The sequence below is a fragment of the Schistocerca gregaria genome, chromosome 6 (genome assembly GCF_023897955.1).
Source record: "Schistocerca gregaria isolate iqSchGreg1 chromosome 6, iqSchGreg1.2, whole genome shotgun sequence".
NCBI lineage: Eukaryota > Metazoa > Arthropoda > Insecta > Orthoptera > Acrididae > Schistocerca > Schistocerca gregaria.
In genome coordinates, this window is record NC_064925.1 from 224784475 (window position 1) to 224802830 (window position 18356).

Sequence of the window (18356 nt, forward strand, 5' to 3'; positions counted from 1 at the left end):
CATCGCGATGAACGCACATTGGAAGCGTGTATTCGTCATCGCCATACTGGTATATCCCCCGGTGCGATGGTATGGGGTGCCATTGGTTACACGTCTCGGTCACCTCTTGTTTGCATTGACGGCACTTTGAACAGTGGACGTTACATTTTAGATGTGTTACGACCCGTGGCTCTATCCCTCATTCGATCCCTTCGAAACCCTTCAATTCAGCAGGGTAATGAACTGCCGCATGTTGCAGTTGCTGTACGGGCCTTTCTGGATACAGAAAATGTTCGACTGCTGCCCTGGCCAGCACATTCTCCAGATCTCTCAGCAAGTGAAAGCGTCTGGACAATGGTGGCCGAGCAACTGGCTCGTCACAATACGCCAGTCACTGCTCATGATGAACTGAGGTATCGTGTTGACGCTGCATGGGTAGCTGTACCTGTACACGCCATCCAAGCTCTTTCTGACTCAATGCCCAGGCGTATAAAGGACGTTATTACGGCCACAGGTGGTTGTTCTGGGTACTGATTTCTCGTGATCTATGCACCCAAATTGCATGAATATGTAATCTCATATCAGTTGTGGTATAATATAGTTGTCCAATGAATAGCCATTTACATTCTGCATTTCTTCTTGGTGTAGCAATTTTAATGGCCAGTAGTGTAGATCACCATGACCGGATGCAATCCCAGTCAGGTTTTACAAAGTGCACTCTGCGGATTTGGCCCCTTCATTCATCGTGAATCTCTCACCCAACACAAAGTCCCAAGTGACTGGAAGAAAATGCAAGTGACTCCAGTAGATAAGAAGGGTAAACGAACGGAGCAAAATTACAAAGCAATATACCTAACTTCGGTTTGCTGAATCCTTGAACATATTCTCAGATGGAGTATATTAATCTTTCTTCAGACTGAGAGGCTTATGTCCAGGAATCAACATGGTTTCAGAAAGTATGGCTTGTATGAAAATCTGCTTGCCCTTTTCTCACATGATATACTGTGAACAATGGATGAAGAGCAACAGGCAGATTCCATATTTCTAGATTTCGGGAAAGCATTTGACACAGTGCCCTTTTTCAGTTGTTTAACGAAGGAACAAGCATATGGAATAAGTTAACAGATATGTGAGTGACTCGAAGACTTCTTAAGTAACAGATCCCAGTGTGTTGTCCTCGATGGGGTGTCCATCAGAGATAAGGGTATACCCAGAAGTGCCCCAGGGAAGTGTTATGGGATCGCTCTTGTTCTCTTTATACATAAATGATTTGGCGGTCAGTGTGGGCAACAATCTGCAGTTTTTAGCTGATGATTCGGTAAGATGTAGAAGGTGAGTGACTGTAGGAAGATACAAGACGACACAGACAAAATCTATAGTTGGTGTGTTGAATGGCAGCTAGCTCCAAATGCAGAAAAATGTAAGGGAATGCGAATGTGCAGGAAGTATGAACGTGTTATGTTCGGATAGAGCACTACTAGAGTCCAGTTTGATACAGTCAAGTCGTTTAAATATCTGGGCGTAATGTTGCAAATATATATGAAATGGAACAAGCATGTCTGGAGTGTGGTAGTGAAGGCGAATGGTCGGCTTTGGTTAACCGGGAGAATTTTAGGTAAGAGTGGTTTACCTGTAAAGGAGACAGCATACAGGACGCTGGTGAGACCTATTCTTGAGTACTTGTCGAGTGTTTGGGAGCCTTACCAGGTCGGATTGAAGGAAGACGTCGAAGTAATTTAGAGGCTGGGTGCTAGATTTGTTACGGGTACGTTTGAATAACTCGTAAGTGTTACGGAGATGCTTTGGCAACTCAAACGCCGCGCGTGATTAGCCGAGCGGTCTGAGGCGCTGCAGTCATGGACTGTGCGGCTGGTCCCGGCGGAGGTTCGAGCCCTCCCTCGGGTGTGGGTGTGTGTGTGTTTGTCCTTAGGATGATTTAGGTTAAGTAGTGTGTAAGATTAGGGACTGATGACCTTAGCAGTTAAGTGCCATAAGATTTCACACACATTTTTTTGAACTCAGATGGCAATCTCTGGAGAGAAGACGTTTCGGGAAACGTTGAGAAAATTTAGAGAATCGGTATTTGAAGTCGATTGCGAAGCGATTCTACTGCCGCCAACATACATTGTGTTTAAGGACCAGGAAGATAAGATACGAGAAATTTGGGCTCAAACGAAGGCATATAGACATTCGTTTCTCCTTCGATCTATTTGCGAGAGGAACAGGAAAAGAAATGACTAGTAATGGTACAGTTTACGTCCCAGGACGTACCGTACGGTGTCTTGCGGAGTATGTATGCAAATGTAATTATAGATTTATATGAGTTTGCGCACTTGGCCGGCCGCTGCGACTGAGCTGTTCTAGGGACTTCAGCCCAGAACCAAGCTTCTGCTTCTGTCGCAGGTTCGAATCCTGCCTCGATCATGGACGTGTGTCGTATTCTTAGATTAGACCTACCTCGGACATGGATGTGTGTGATGTCAGTAGGTTAGTTAGGTTTAAGTAGTTCTAAGTTCTAGGGGACAGGTGACCTCAGATGTTAAGTCCAATAGTGCTTAGAGCCACTTGAACCATTCTTTTTTACGCACTGGGCGTGGAGGTGTCAGATAACATTGTTGAGGTACATACTTACCAATAAGCAGTAAGCTATAGTCGTCATTATAGGCATTACAATATAAAGCAAATGCAACCGTTCTATTTGTCTAAAACTATTTTAATATATCCCTCAGTAATAACAGTTGTGTTGGCTGTGGGCCGATTGTCTGGCAAACAGTACTTCTGTGTATTTTATGTCTTAATGGCTGTATTGGTGACAACTTATTTTGTAGTGATACACAGCTGCTCAAGATGAAGCTTTCAACATTCGAAATAGCAAATTCACAAAAAAGTAAAACAAAATGATGCAGCTGATTGGGGACAGATTAATATAAAGAGTAAACAGTTTTTATTCTCCATCCTAAAATGTAAGCGAGCTGATTTTATCGGTTGCCAGGTCATGGTCGGAGACTGCGTCACCGAGTTGGAGAACGATACGGAGGTGGAAGTTGTGCTTGTGTTATTATGATTTCTGAGCAACCGTAGCACTATGTAAGACTGTAAGTTTATTTATTCACATAAACATTAAGCATATTAGAATGCAGTCTTTCTCGGAGAATTCGAGTCTTGGCGTCGTGTTGTCGCAACGTTTCGACCAGTTGTCTACTCGTCATCTTCAGGTGATAAGTAGGAATCAAATGGTAAATGGAGAAGATTCCAACTAAAATGAAACAGTCATGCGAATTATCGCAATCCAAGAGATTTTGAAACAATTTCTTTCAATGATTAGAGATCAGCATTGATATTCTCAAAAGCTGTCCTAATGATGATTAGTTTACATACATGCAGGACGAAGTGGAGTGCTTATTTCGTCGGTGTGTGGACATGGCTGCTTGAGTTGAGGGAAGGTGAGACGTCTGGCGCCAGCAGGAGCTGTCGACAGGTGAGCGGTAGCCATCAGTCTCAGTCGGCACAGCACACAGTGTTTGCGCCGCAAGGGAAGGGGAAGAGGAACTGGCGCTACACGGCACGCCAGGGAAGGCCTGGGGAAGGCCGGCCCGGTGTTTGCGGCCGCCGGACGCTGGCACTAATGACCCACACTTTTCGGCACGCGAGCGCACAGGCATGCCTGTCCCGGTAGTGCGAGGCCGACTGCCGGGTCACCTAATGCCAACACCAGAGTCTGTCCCCTGAGGTGAAGGAGGCTCTAATTGCTTCCTGGTGGTTCACTCTCACCTTACCACTTGTGTTCAAGAAATTTAGGAAAATTTAGATTTTTGGAAAAAAATTAATTTGTGCTTCTACACTGATATACTCCCAATTAGGTATACATTTATGGCAGAGTATTTTTTAGTTTCCGAAACACTTTCGAATCTCGACCTTTCGACTAGATTTTAATCTCATCTAACTTGTAAATGGCTGCCCATTAAGGCATTTATTTACTCTTTTATCTGAACCTCAGAAGGTGAAAAAATTGTCGTTCGCATCTCTCATTTAGCGAGGTTTGTGGTTCTCCGGAGAATACAGTTCCGCAAATTAGTTGTTTTCCCCAATTCTGCAAACTCCTGTAGGTCTTCGCGAAAGCACGTATTTAGGTACGAATTCTTCACAGGCACAAAAATACTCACCATATCATTCCAACCTCCTCCATATGCACGGCGAATTACTGGAGAATAATTATATACATTCTTAGCGCATAGCTCTGAGCACTATGGGACTTAACTTCTAAGGTCATCAGCCCCCTAGAACTTACAACTACTTAAACCTAAGTAACCTAAGGACATCACACACATGCATGCCCGAGGCAGGACTCGAACCTGCGACTGTAGCGGCCGCACCGCTCCACACTGTAGCGCCTAGAACCGCTCGGCCACCCCGGCCGGCGATTTTTAGCGTACTGTGTGTTGTCAACACTAATAATAGGTAGCTGTCTTAACTCCTAGACAGCCAACGAAATTTTCAACACATAATTTCAACTTTAGCTTTCACAGCATCATTTCAAGATCAAACACGCCACTCCTAGATACTGAGGCATATAATTCTCTTTTAAGATGTGTTCGTGACGATGTGTACGGATTTGGACCTGAAGTTAGCAGGGACCTCGTCACTCCGTTTCTAGTAAAACATGCCGAAGTCACGTTACTGGTTAAGAAATCCATATTTAACGTCTATTCTTGGTTAAAAGCAATGGCGATAGCTATCAATTTGAATCCTGGTCAGGCAAAACATTTTTTCGTTGTTGTTCACATTTCTCTCTATTGGTGAAAAAATTAGATACCTGATATCTCAATGTGGTTAGTTAACAATCCAATTAGAAGTTGTGTTCAAATCCCTGACATTCACAAAGATTTACATCGTGGTATATCTGTTTTAAACATGTGCAGAGTAAAAATAGTTAGTAGTTATGTGACAGCCATGTGCAGTAAAACATTTTTGTTACTTATTTTAGAGATCGCATTTGGTAACTGAAAGTAGGGAAAACTTCGACATTTAGAGTCCGTTTACGCCTAATAAGTGGCTAATCATGTTCACGTCTGTGTGACACGAAAGCCTTCCTAAGCTAGTAGTGGATCTACGTGTTGAATCTGAATCTGAATCTAAATCTAGAACAAGAAAGCACGCCGGCCACGGAGGCCGAGCGGTTCTAGGCACTACAGTCCCTAACAGCGCGAATTCTACGGTCGCAATTTCGAATCCTGCCTCGGGCGAGGATGTACTTAGGTTATTTAGGTTTAAGTAGTCTAAGTTCTAGGGGACTGATGACCTCAGATGTTAAGTCCCATAGTGTTAAGAGCCATTCGAAAGCACGTCATGTCGTTTAAAGTTCAAACATATGCACGAGTACCTGCTCATGAACACATCAGATACTTTGTATCACTTTCTGCTAGGCGCGTGTCTTTCGGACTGCTCATATATCCACATGACACCGTGAATACAGTGAAATAACTAGTAAAAGATCTGATATCATCAGGTGACAGAAATAATTGACCTTTTGCATTTCTAAATTTAAAAAAAAATTCTTTATGAAATCCTTTAATTGTCTTGATCGTAATAAAATGCTACTCTACAGCTGATTAGTAGTTTCGGTTGCTAAATAATCATCTTCAGATCTGTAAAAGCAACGAGAAATAGAAAATTGCACTTAGGTTAAAATGACTTTTGAAATTTTCGAGCAAATACATTACATCAAAACTAATGAACGTTAAGTAATGAAAACAGACCGGTTAAGCTAGAGTCTCTGTGTTTCCCTACACTGTAGGCTATAATGGCATCGTCTGATTAGTGTACCGCGGAATTATGTAACGTAATTTATTACTGCGTTCAAGGCAATAAAAGGATTAATATAATTACTAGCGATAACTTGTTGGTGTTGAGAATTTGTAAAGCGCTTTCCACTGTTAATTGCGGTGCTTTCGACTCGTTCGTTCATTAACTACTTTATGAAAAGCCACTCGCTGAACGACGTTTGCCAGGTGGCTAGAAAGGCTTTTAGAGGAAAAATCGCTTGGAATTAGGAGTCCACGCAGTCCTTCAATATCTCTTATTCATGAAGGTATTTAGACTATTTACTGAATAATTTACGTCATAAATTTACGATTATCACTTATCGCTGATGCTAAGGAGTGTCACAGTACTTTCGAAATGTTATTTTTGGTAATAAATTGGAGTTTACAAGCGTTAAGGATTGTCTCATAATAACATTTTTCCTGATATTTGCATAAGCTGGTGCTAATTTACATGTGGAATAATTGCCACAAAGAATAATGTTTTTATTTGGTCACTTGTGTTAACCACTTCATTTAGTTAAACAACAGTACGGCAAGAATATTAGAAGATTTATGAGAAAGAAAGGTTACTTGGGCTGTATGCAAATCAAGCGGAACGGGATGCAGCTCGTTTTAATACTTTTGAGGAGAAGAGTACAAGAACGAAATATTAATCACCCTTTTAAAGAGCGCGCTAGCCCCTTTGAGCGCTATAAATGATACAGAACGAGTTAGAGGCTGTCGTGTAACCTACCACTGCTGACGAATGCCATGACAATAATATGCTGTGTATGTGTCACTCGGTTGTACGGAATTAGAGTAGAAAGACGGTTCCACGTGGAGATGTAACAGAATGGCACAGTGTAGCTGTCGAAATTATTCGAGCTCGTAACCACACCGTGAATGGTACTGCTCGATTTGTTAGCTTATCTAAGCCAACTGTACATTGTGTCTGCAAGGAGTGTTGCACTGCTACCAGCCATGTAACAAGGAGGAATAACAGTGGCCATAAAATGATCTGTATGAAGTTGTAGACCTTTACCGATAGAGACCAGGCCCTAGTGTCGTGCGCTGTCAATGACAACAGGTTTAAAACCCGACAATAACTGCCCCTGTCAGTGAATACGGGATCCTTTCAGACAGTTCCTGGGCGAACATTGCACAGACAATTACTGTAACAGACTTTTGCAGTCGGACACCTCGACAAAAGCCATTGCTCACATCTTCACTGGTCGAAATATTACTGAAACTGGGCAGTAGCTGAATGCGTGTAGTGGGATACGACGAGGCTCAAAAAATGATTCAAATGGCTCTGAGCACTATGGGACTTAACATCGGAGGTCATCAGTCCCCTAGAACTTAGAACTACTTAAACCTAACTAACCTACTGACATCACACACATCCATGTCCGAGGTAGGATTCGAACCTGCGACCGTAGCAGTCACGCGGTTCCAGACTGAAGCTCCTAGAACCGCTCGGCCACTACGGCCAGGACGAGGCTCAATTTTACCTCTTTCCAAATGAGACAAGCTTAACGCATAGCACACTGTCTAGTGGCATTAATGTGATCGCCTGACCAAAATCTGAATAAACGCGTTGTGCACCGCTGACCGAAGCGCTCAGTGCGAGAAGAGGTTCAGTGAGGTTCAGGATGGTACCAAAAGGGTGTGGAGCCACACCGACTCCAGCGCCGTGGCCAGCTGCGCTGGGTTTCTCCATTGAGGATCAGTGGGGCGAACAGCCCAATATAGGTGGTGGTGGTGGTGGTGGTTATGAGATTCTCGATTAGGTTTAAATCCTGGATGTTTAAGTGGGCAAGTACTCATCCTGGTACTCTGCGAGCTGTGTGATACGGTGCACGCTCTGCTGATTGGTGCCACCTTGCAGAGGAAAAATAAACTGCGTGTAAGGGTGGACATGGTCCCTAAGAATAGATGCAAACTTGTGTTGATCCATTACGCCTGCCGGAATGACGAAATTACCCGGCACCCAGGGAATCCCACTAAAACATTCCCTTTACCGTAACATTCCCTCCTCCCCCTGAACCCGTCCGACGATTGTTGGTGGTCGTTTTCCTTCAGACGTGTCAGGTGATTCGTCTGGAAAGGACACCTGTCGCCACTCAGTGGATGTCGAGTTGCGGTACTGGCGTGGAAAATCCAACCTCCGTCGGCGAAGGACAGCAGTCAGCATGGTTGCATGAACCATTTGCCTGATGCGTGGGTGCGTACGCAGCGTCGTCTGCTGAACGGAAGTTGAAGCGAGAGTGTCGGAAACTCCCTGGAACATATATCAGACCAATTGTGTGATTGGATTGAAGAGTTCCTAGATAACAGAACGCAGCATGTCATTCACAATGGAGAGAAGTCTTCCGAAGCAAAAGTGATTTCAGGTGTGCCGCAGGGGAGTGTCATTGGACCGTTGCTATTCACAATATACAAAAGTGACCTTGTGGATGACATCGGAAGTTCACTGAGGCTTTTTGCAGATTATGCTGTGATGTATCGAGAGGTTGTAACAATGGAAAATTGTTCTGAAATGCATGAGGATCTGCAGCGCATTGACGGATGATGCAGGGAATGGCAATTGAATCTCAATGTAGACAAGTGTAATGTGCTGCGAATACATAGAACGATAGATCCCTTATCTTTTAGCTACAAAATAGCAGATCAGCAACTGGAAGCAGTTAATTCCATAAATTATCTGGGAGAACATATTAGGTGTGATTTAAAAGGGAATGAAGTTGATCGTCGGTAAAGCAGATGCCAGACTGAGATTCATTGGAAGAATCCTAAGGAAATGCAATCCGAAATCAAAGGAAGTAGGTTACAGTACGCTTGACCCGTCACTGCTTGAATACTGCTCAGCTGTGTGGGATCTGTACCAGATAGGGTTGACAGAAGATAGAGAAGATCCAACGGAGAGCAGCGCGCTTCGTTACAGGATCATTTAGTAATCGCGAAAGCGTTACGGAGATTATAGATAAACTCCAGTGGAAGACCGTGCAGGAGAGACGCTCAGTAGCTCGGTTACCGGCTTTTGTTAAAGTTTCGAGAACATAGCTTCACCGAAGAGTCAAGCAGTATATTGCTCCCTCCTTCGTATATCTCGCGAAGAGACGATGAGGATAAAATGAGAGAGATTAGAGTCCACACAGAAGGATACCGACAATCCTTCTTTCCACGAACAATGCGAGACTGGAATAGAAGGGAGAACCGACCGAGGTACTCACGGTGCCCTCCTCCACACACCGTCAGGTGGCTTGCGGAGTATGGATGTAGATGTAGATGTAGAACATTTGAGCGGTAAGTTTATCAACAGTTGCACGCCTGTTAGCCCTTACCCATCCCCGCAGCCGCCGTTCACCCCTAAAATCTACGGCTTGTGGTTCACCACAATTTCCTTGGCGTCAGTTTTAGATAGCTTTGTTTGGCCATGCACAGTAGACTTTAACTACCTCACTACGCAACAATCTTACTAACTTAGCTTCGTCGGAAATGATTTCACCTTTGAGCAGAAAGTCAGTGATGTACTCTTTTGGACGGCAGATAAATGGCATAGTTTCAACATTACCAAAACGTCTGCACTAGTATCAGTGTGCTCCTCCCCCCAACCCCCCCCCCCCCCCCCCACCTGGTCATACCCCGATCACGCTCCACATACCCACCACTGCTGGTTTTGCTACCTGCAGTCTTGTGTTGTTATTGCACGTGACCGGACCGTGTATATGGAGGCTGTAGTTTTGGCCGGTGATGGTTCTGTGATTTGTTTTGGGGACTTTTTCGTACCATGACTTAAGACCACTCTTTCAGATTACCATCAAAATCTTCATTTCAACATTACCGGTGGCCAAGTGCTCCGCTTTGCTCTACATTCTCGTGGTGGCTATGCTGTGGACACTCAAGTCTTCCAAGAGAACATTTATGTTCAGTGCGCTGCACACATACGTTCTTTTCTTGACGAACAACCATTCACCTCGATAGGCACACTAAACTGCCTGCGTTTATTTCCGTATAAAATTTTTAGCACTTGGAAAGACAGCAATCAACATTCCAAAATTTGACAATTCTCCGAGAACTAAATATCGGTTGAATATATGGGGATGGTATCTGTTCTTTCGGTGGCCATGCAGCTCTCTAGAATGAAACGATAATCAAATCGATACCCTAAGCTGTCGACAGGCGATGATATACATAAACGGAGACAGTTGAAAATGTGTTCCCCGACCAGGACTCGAAACCGGGATCTCCTGCTTACATAGCAAAAGCTCTAGCCATCCTTTTTTTCCTTTTTTAGTTCTCATTTTGTTCGAATTTGTTCGTTGCTTTGGTTCGGTGCGGATGTCCCCTGTACCCGTTCAAGGTCAGTGTTGAACCGGTGACTCAGTTATTTTTTTCATTACAGAGGGCAGCTAACCCTCTGACCGAACACGCTGAGCTACCCTGCCGGCGCCATCAGAGCCACCGAGGTCACAGAAGATACTGCATGGGCACAAGCATTGTAAGATCTCTTACGGGATTCGGTAACATTGTCTGACGCAAGTAATTAGTGCAATGGGCAGGGGCACTACGAATGTGCTGTGTGGACATTAAGTTCTGAAATCCCTGCAGTCGCACTATCGCCTGTGCCCTCGGTGGCTAAAACGGTTACCTGGCACGGTAGCTCAACGTGTTCGGTCAGAAGGTTTAGCTACCATCTGTAATAAAAAACTGAGTGAACGGGTCAACAAACCACCAGAACGAGTATCGTCGGACATCCGCCACTAACAAGTTCAACGAACAATATAGAATAAAATGAGATAAAGAAAAAAAAACAGATAGATAGAGCGTCTGCCACGTAAGCAGGAGATCCCAGGTTGGAATCCCGGCCGGGGCACACATTTACAACCGTCCCCGTCGATGTATATCAACGCCTGTTACAGCTGAGGGTATTCATTTTTTACTAACATTTCATTTCAGTTGAACAGGGCACACTCAGCACTGAAAGACCTGAGTCGAAACAAGGCCCCCGGAGTAGACAACATTCCATTGGGACTACTGACGGCCTTGGGAGAGCCAGTCCTGACAAAACTCTACCATCTGGTGAGCAAGATGTATGAGACAGGCGAAATACCCTCAGACTTCAAGAAGAATATAATAATTCCAATCCCAAAGAAAGCAGGTGTTGACAGATGTGAAAATTACCGAACAATCAGTTTAATAAGCCACAGCTGCGAAATACTAACACGAATTCTTTACAGACGAATTGAAAAACTAGTAGAAGCCGACCTCGGGGAAGATCAGTTTGGATTCCGTAGAAATACTGGAAGACGTGAGGCAATACTCACCTTACGACTTATCTTAGAAGAAAGGTTAAGGAAAGGCAAACCTACGTTTCTAGCATTTGTAGACTTACAGAAAGCTTTTGACAATGTTGACTGGAATACTCTCTTTCAAATTCTGAAGGTTGCAGGGGTAAAATACAGGGACCGAAAGGCTATTTACTATTTGTACAAAAAACAGATGGCAGTTATAAGAGTCGAGAGACATGAAAGAGAAGCAGTGGTTGGGAAGGGAGTAAGACAGTGTTGTAGCCTCTCCCCGATGTTATTCAATTTGTATATTGAGCAAGCAGTAAGGGAAACAAAAGAAAAATTCGGAGTAGGTATTAAAATCCATGGAGAAGAAATAAAAACTTTGAGGTTCGCCGATGACATTGTAATTCTGTCAGAGACAGCAAAGGACTTGGAAGAGCAGTTTAATGGAATGGACAGTGTCTTGAAAGGAGGTTATAAGATGAACATCAACAAAAGCAAAACAAGGATAATGGTATGTAGTCAAATTAAGTCGGTTGATGCTGAGGGAATTAGATTAGGAAATGAGACACTTAAAGTAGTAGAGGAGTTCTGCTATTTGGGGAGCAAAATAAGTAATGATGGTCGAAGTAGAGAGGATATAAAATGTAGACTGGCAATGGCAAGGAAAGCGTTTCCAAAGAAGAGAAATTTGTTAACATCGAGTATAGATTTAAGTGTCCGGAAGTCATTTCTGAAAGTATTTGTATGGAGTGTAGCCATGTATGGAAGTGAAAAATGGACGATAAATAGTTTGGACAAGAAGAGAATAGAAGTTTTCGAAATGTGGTGCTACAGAAGAACGCTGAAGATTAGATGTTTAGACCACATAACTAATGAGGAAGTATTGAAAAGGATTGGGGAGAAGAGAAGTTTGTGACACCACTTGACCAGAAGAAGGGATCGGTTGGTAGGACATGTTCTGAGGCATCAAGTGATCACCAATTTACTATTGGAGGGCAGTGTGGAGGGTAGAAATCGTAGAGGGAGACCAAGAGATGAATACAATAAGCAGATTCAGAAGGATGTAGGTGCAGTAGGTACTGGGAGATGAAGAAGCTTGCACAGGATAGAGTAGCATGGAGAGCTGCATCAAACCAGTCTCAGGACTGAAGACCACAACAACAACAATATGGCACACTCGAAGAAACTCGGGAATCCTTCACATTATGGAACTAAGGCCTTTACTAAAGTTGATAATCATGAACGGTACAAACTTTTCCTGTTTCAGTGTCTGTTTCTATGGCGATTATTCTTTTACAAATAAAGCAGCCGTTAGTTACTGCGCAAGAACCTGAACGTTGAACATCCAGGAGAGTTTTTCACTTGTAATCACCTCTTCACTGTTTTATCACCTTGTGGGCATAAAATTTCATTTGTACAAGAGTTCCGGTTAGGAACTTTGCGCACTGTGTTTTATGGTACTGAAAAGCCAGCCTGATTTGTACCTATGAGCCATCAGCCAATGGTACCTACTACACTACTTGCTATTAGCAGTTACAAATAAATTGCCCTCTGACATGGAATAAAGAAATAATAGAACCATACTTGCAGCCAGAGGCTAGTTAGTTATTATTGCAAATTATGACAGAGCTACGTTCCCATCATTACGATGAGCAGTCAACATATTTGCTATACCATGAACATTACAATCAAAATCTTTTAGAGTTGTGTATGTGTGTGTGTGTCTGTGTGTGTGTGTGTGTGCGTGTGAATTGCTAAGGGGCCAAAGTTCTGAGGTAATCGGTCCCTAGTCTTACACACTATTTAAACTAACTTATGCTAAGAACAAGAAACACACCTATGACCGAGGGAGGACACGAACCTCAGGCGGGAGGGGCTGCGCAATCCGTGACATGGCGCCTCTAACCACGCTGCCAACCCGCGCTGCTTTTAGAGTTACTCTCCCATGTGTAGTGGTATTTTCGTGACATCTACCTGCCATCACAAAAAAATCTCAGGGAAATTACTAGGGATAACTAGCAGGCATTTTCTGAAGCTAGCAGCCATGTGTCCCCAGGATCGAATGCCCATTGTTGTGGTTCTGCATTCCATCTGTCGTGCCAGTGCACGTGCAGTGCTACATAATGCATTCCTGTTTGATTACGTCACCTGCAGGGGCGGCGGGGCGTTCCAGTGTACAGTTCCATTCAAACGTATTCCTTTGTTCATTATTTTATACATTATGTAATGAGTGATGTCTGGGTTGCTGCTATGTGCAATTTAAACCAGTCTTCATCTACGATTATAATGTGATTGTGTTGCACGTAACTAAAGATTACAGTTAAATAACCCGAGCATTAAATGATGGCCATAAGATCTTTACTTGATTATTTCATTTAGCGTTTGGAAAAACTACACAGCATTGTAAAATGTAGAGCACTGAGATGTAAAACAACTACAAAAATACTAATCAACTATCGTAAGTAATAAACTTAGGGGAGTTATTAAGAGAACAGCACCATAAGACTTCCTGGGAACCTACCAACGAATATAATTTGAAGAAGAAAAAAAGAACTCAATGCCTACCAATTATGGTGGCAATTTGTGTTTGTTTAACAAACGGCGTTGACTTTCGCTTGTTACTACATAGCACACGTCGTATGATATGCGATTTTGACGACTGTGCTGCCTATATTTTCAGGTTCCGCTTTGTACTATTCTTTAGCTATCAAATAGATAAATGTCTTACAAATAACACCTCGACGAACTTTAACTGAACACAGTGGCGTCTTTGTTCGCAGGATGGTTTCATGATGGTACTTGATACCGAAACTTGTAGCTATCTGACAAAATAACAACGTGACCATCGACAAAAGTAATAACTTTTTTCTGCATTCCAGTCATTCACTGACCATGCGTTCTGCTGTTTGCCTGACTTCTAGGCAGATCCAGACCTGTACTGTCAGCTGCACGCCGGTCGATGACATTCCGGGATGGATCTGAATCTTCAAGTCTCGTCCAGCAAACAGCCTTCCATTAGCTCTCCAACACCCTTCCAGACGGAAATGAATAGCTTGGTGGATTCTGTTGAGATCCATTTCAAAATAACAACGTGACCATCGACAAAAGTAATAACTTTTTTCTGCATTCCAGTCATTCACTGACCATGCGTTCTGCTGTTTGCCTGACTTCTAGGCAGATCCAGACCTGTACTGTCAGCTGCACGCCGGTCGATGACATTCCGGGATGGATCTGAATCTTCAGGTCTCGTCCAGCAAACAGCCTTCCATTAGTTCTCCAACGCTCTTCCAGATGGAAATGAATAGCTTGGTGGATTCTGTTGAGATCCATTTCTTGACTCAAGCTTGGTATGTGGATGGTGGAAAAGCATTTCATTGATTGGAAGGGATCTGTGTACTGGTCTATTTCCTGCCTTCCATTTTGAGACATGGCGGTAATGTTACTAGACAAGACATTAAGGCGGGAATGTGGTGTTTATTTTTTGTGTCTATAAAAGTCACCATTATATCCTCAAGCTGGACATCAATCATTCCGACTGCTATTAGCTAACACAACAGCTCCGTATTCGGTACTGTGCTGCTTTAACTGAAGTGTATGCACGTGTTCCGCAGCTTACTCCAGTCAGTTGTCTCCTGTTTAAATTTCTTGTGCACCTACTTCGAGGTACTTAGGGAGCGATAGAGAATTCCTTGCCGCGCGGGATTAGCCGAGCGGATGCCGGCACGATAACTCAGCGTGTTCGGTCAGAGGGTTAGCTGGTCTCTGTAATAAAAAAAACTAAAAAAAAACTCACTTAATGGATCAACGACGAACTGAGAACGGGTGGTTTGCTGCGAGCGGATACAACGAACGAAAACGAACAAAATGAGATTTTTTTTTACAAAAAAGAAAAAAAAGCGGTCTAAGGCGCTGCAGTGGTGGACTGTGCGGCTGTTCCCGGCGGAGGTTCGAGTGCTCCTTTGGGCATGGGTGTGTGTGTTTGTCCTTAGGATAATTTAGGTTAAGTAGTGTGTAAGCTTAGGGACTGATAACCTTAGCAGTTAAGTCCCATAAGATTTCAAATACATTTGAACATTTTGTTTGTTTGTTGTGAGAGCTCCTTCTTGGTATTTAGGGTGTGAGTTGAGGTTTAACTGTGCTCTACGGCATTTGTTACACAAAACATGGGTTTTTATAGTCTAGCATCTCTCTTCTCCATTGTCATAAGGTGTTGACGTCCTGCCAAACCTGCGTGACATACACTGTTCGCCGACATTAATGTGACCACTGTCTATGTTCGGCTCAATAACCACTCACACACGGTAGGTGACAGCACGGGCAGCGGAGGCAATATAAAGTGTGTTGAGGGTGGGGGAAATGGGGGAGGGAAAGGGCGACATTCGGATAATAGTGCAGTCGTTGTCGTAAGGCGGAAACAGAGCATTATACACTATCTGCCATCCAAAAGAAGATACCCAAGGCTGGACATTTTCCGAAACGTAGTTTGTAAACTGTTCGCGTACCGCCGAGATGGATGAAGAACACCGTCCTTGGAAAAGTGGTGCTATCCGAAACCTGTGTCTAGACAAGAGTTTGGTTTAGGCTTAACTCAACTGCGCCATCATCAGCGCCCGTAAAAAATCCCAATTTGTACACAGTTCAATTTTTACACAATCAAATCTATTCACTGCCACAAATGGTGATGATGATAGTGAAATGATGAGAACAACACAAACACCCAGTCTCCAGACAGAGAAAATCCCCAACCCGCCCGGGAATCGAACCCGGGATACCATGATCCAGATGCACCAACTCTAGGTGCTAGAGTACGAGCTTCGGACCACCTGGCTAAGTGTGTTCCATCCAAAGGTTTACAAATTCTGCTTTGTGCCTGCCTGCCTCTGGCTTTGCCGTAACCATTAAAGCAGCCTGGCAACCTTCAAGGGACTCGTTCAGCCCAGTGCCCCTCCCAACGTGACTGCAGAGCAGCTATGTATACGTTCGCGTAGGTAATTTCACTATAGCTCAGTCATCATTATTCTAACGACACATATTGCAATATAACTTTGGTGTGTACAAACAACAATGAAACTGAGCTGCTGTTTACAGATCGATACAGCTAACCTCTGTTTACGCTATTATGGATGGCCAGCGCATTCGATTTCCATTTTACATACGTAACAACAACACAAATTTTAAATAATTATAGTAAAATTCATTTTTCCCAGGAGGCTTATAAATAAAAATAACCATTGCGACAAATATTGCAATACGTTGTGTCCATTACCGTGAAGTACAATAAACTGTATAAAATGCACTATATTAAACCATTATTACAACAGAAGTTAGAAGGCGACATAAAAACTATGATGGTAAATTCTTTATTTTATTTTGTGGTCTAACAAAAAATAAAAAATGGCTCTGAGCACTACGAGGCCGGCCCGAGTGGCTGAGCGGTTCTAGGCGCTACAGTCTGGAACCGCGCGACCGCTACGGTCGCAGGTTCGAATCCTGCCGTGGGCATGGATGTGTGTGATTTCATTAGGTTAGTTAGATTTAAGTAGTTCTAAGTTCTAGGGGACTGATGATCTCAGAAGTTAAGTCCCATAGTGCTCAGAGCCATTTGAAACATTTTTTGAAGCACACACAACCATGCTCGAGGCAGGATTCGAACCTGCGGCCGTAGCGGTCACGCGGTTCCAGACTGTAGCACCTATAACCGCATTGCCACACCGGCCGGTCTATGATCTAACAGCATGGAATATAATCACCAATACAAATGTGCATAGACACTACTTAACGAAATTTAGAGATCATTGCCATAGCGGCCAAGTGAAAACAAAATACATAAAAATGTTTATAATATGCCTGTTAGCAACTTTCATGAAACATAAGTAACACCCATTTCTGATAAAAACTTCAATACAAAGTGTAGAATCTGTAAATACAGGAAGACGACTTAGATTTTCAGTTATACAATTTGTACTCTTATGGTACAATGTCGACCTGTACTAAGTGAGTATGCGCCCGTTAGCTTGAATGCATCTTTTGTGTGTCCCAACCACGCCTTCTATCAGGAAGGACGTGCTTCTCATTGCTTCTTGTTGACTGAACAAGATGGTGCGAGGAGATATTTAAAGACAAAAAAATCTCCATTCCGTAAAACGAGATTAGGTGTATGGATCTGTAAACGGCAGCCGGTCGCTGTGGCCGAGCGGTTCTAGGCGCTTCACCCCGGAACCGCGCTGCTGCAACGGTCGCATGTTCGAATGCTGCCTCGGTCATGGATGTGTGTGATGTCCCTATGTTAGTTAGGTTTAAGTAGTTCTAAGTCTAGGGGATTGATGACCTCAGATGTTAAGTTCCATAGCGCTTAGAGCCATTTGAACCATTGTTTTGTAAAAAGCACACCCGTTTCACTGATGCTTGTACATACCAAAGTTATATTGTAATATGTGTCGTAGTAGCTATGCAGAATCTCTGTGACAACCTATAAAGGTATGTAATTGTACAGCTGGCATTTTGTACAACTGTGATATGTCTCTTGGTTACTGTGCTTTTTCAGTGTCTGATTCCAGTTTTATTTCAGTAATTATGGCACTGATGATAGCTTCACTGTTAGATGAAATGTAGATCTGAAGTAAAGGACAGATCATATTAAGATCGATGCTTACCTTCTTTCTGGCCTAGAATTCGTTTTCCGTTTGTTGCGATAATTGTGAGGTAGTTTTCACCGATTAAGGTTTCAACATTTATTTGCACAAAAAATCGCCTTTTTGTGAGGTTGTCCCACAATTCGTTTCTTTGTGGAGCGTATTAACAGGTCGTAGTATGCTGATGTTGAGCAAGTCGTGAGGCTGTAGTAGGTTTGCGGCAGAGTAGCGCAGAAAGCAGAACCCCTGCAGCCGCCTCGTGCGCTCGGTTGATGGACACGAGCTGTTCCACAGTGTTTGTGGAGCAGCTTAGAGCCATCTCGGAGTTTGAAAGCTGACCTGGCCTTCGGGAACGCGCCTGACAAGGCGGGCTGACCGTGCTAACGCATCAGCTACAGAGCACGCCGTAAGGAGGCCTGGCAAATGCCTCCGTCCCAGTGGAGTACCTGGCAGCTCCACTACGCTACCGACACTTTGCCCCGATTAGTCCACGTGCTTAGTGCGAGCAAACGTAAACAGTCGTTTTGTATAGAACGTCAACAGCTTCTCAAAAAAAAAAAAACTTTCTGGTAGCTGTAATGAATCACCCTTCCTCTAACATTTCCAAAATGACATTCAATTTCGAAAATCTCTCACCATTTCACGTT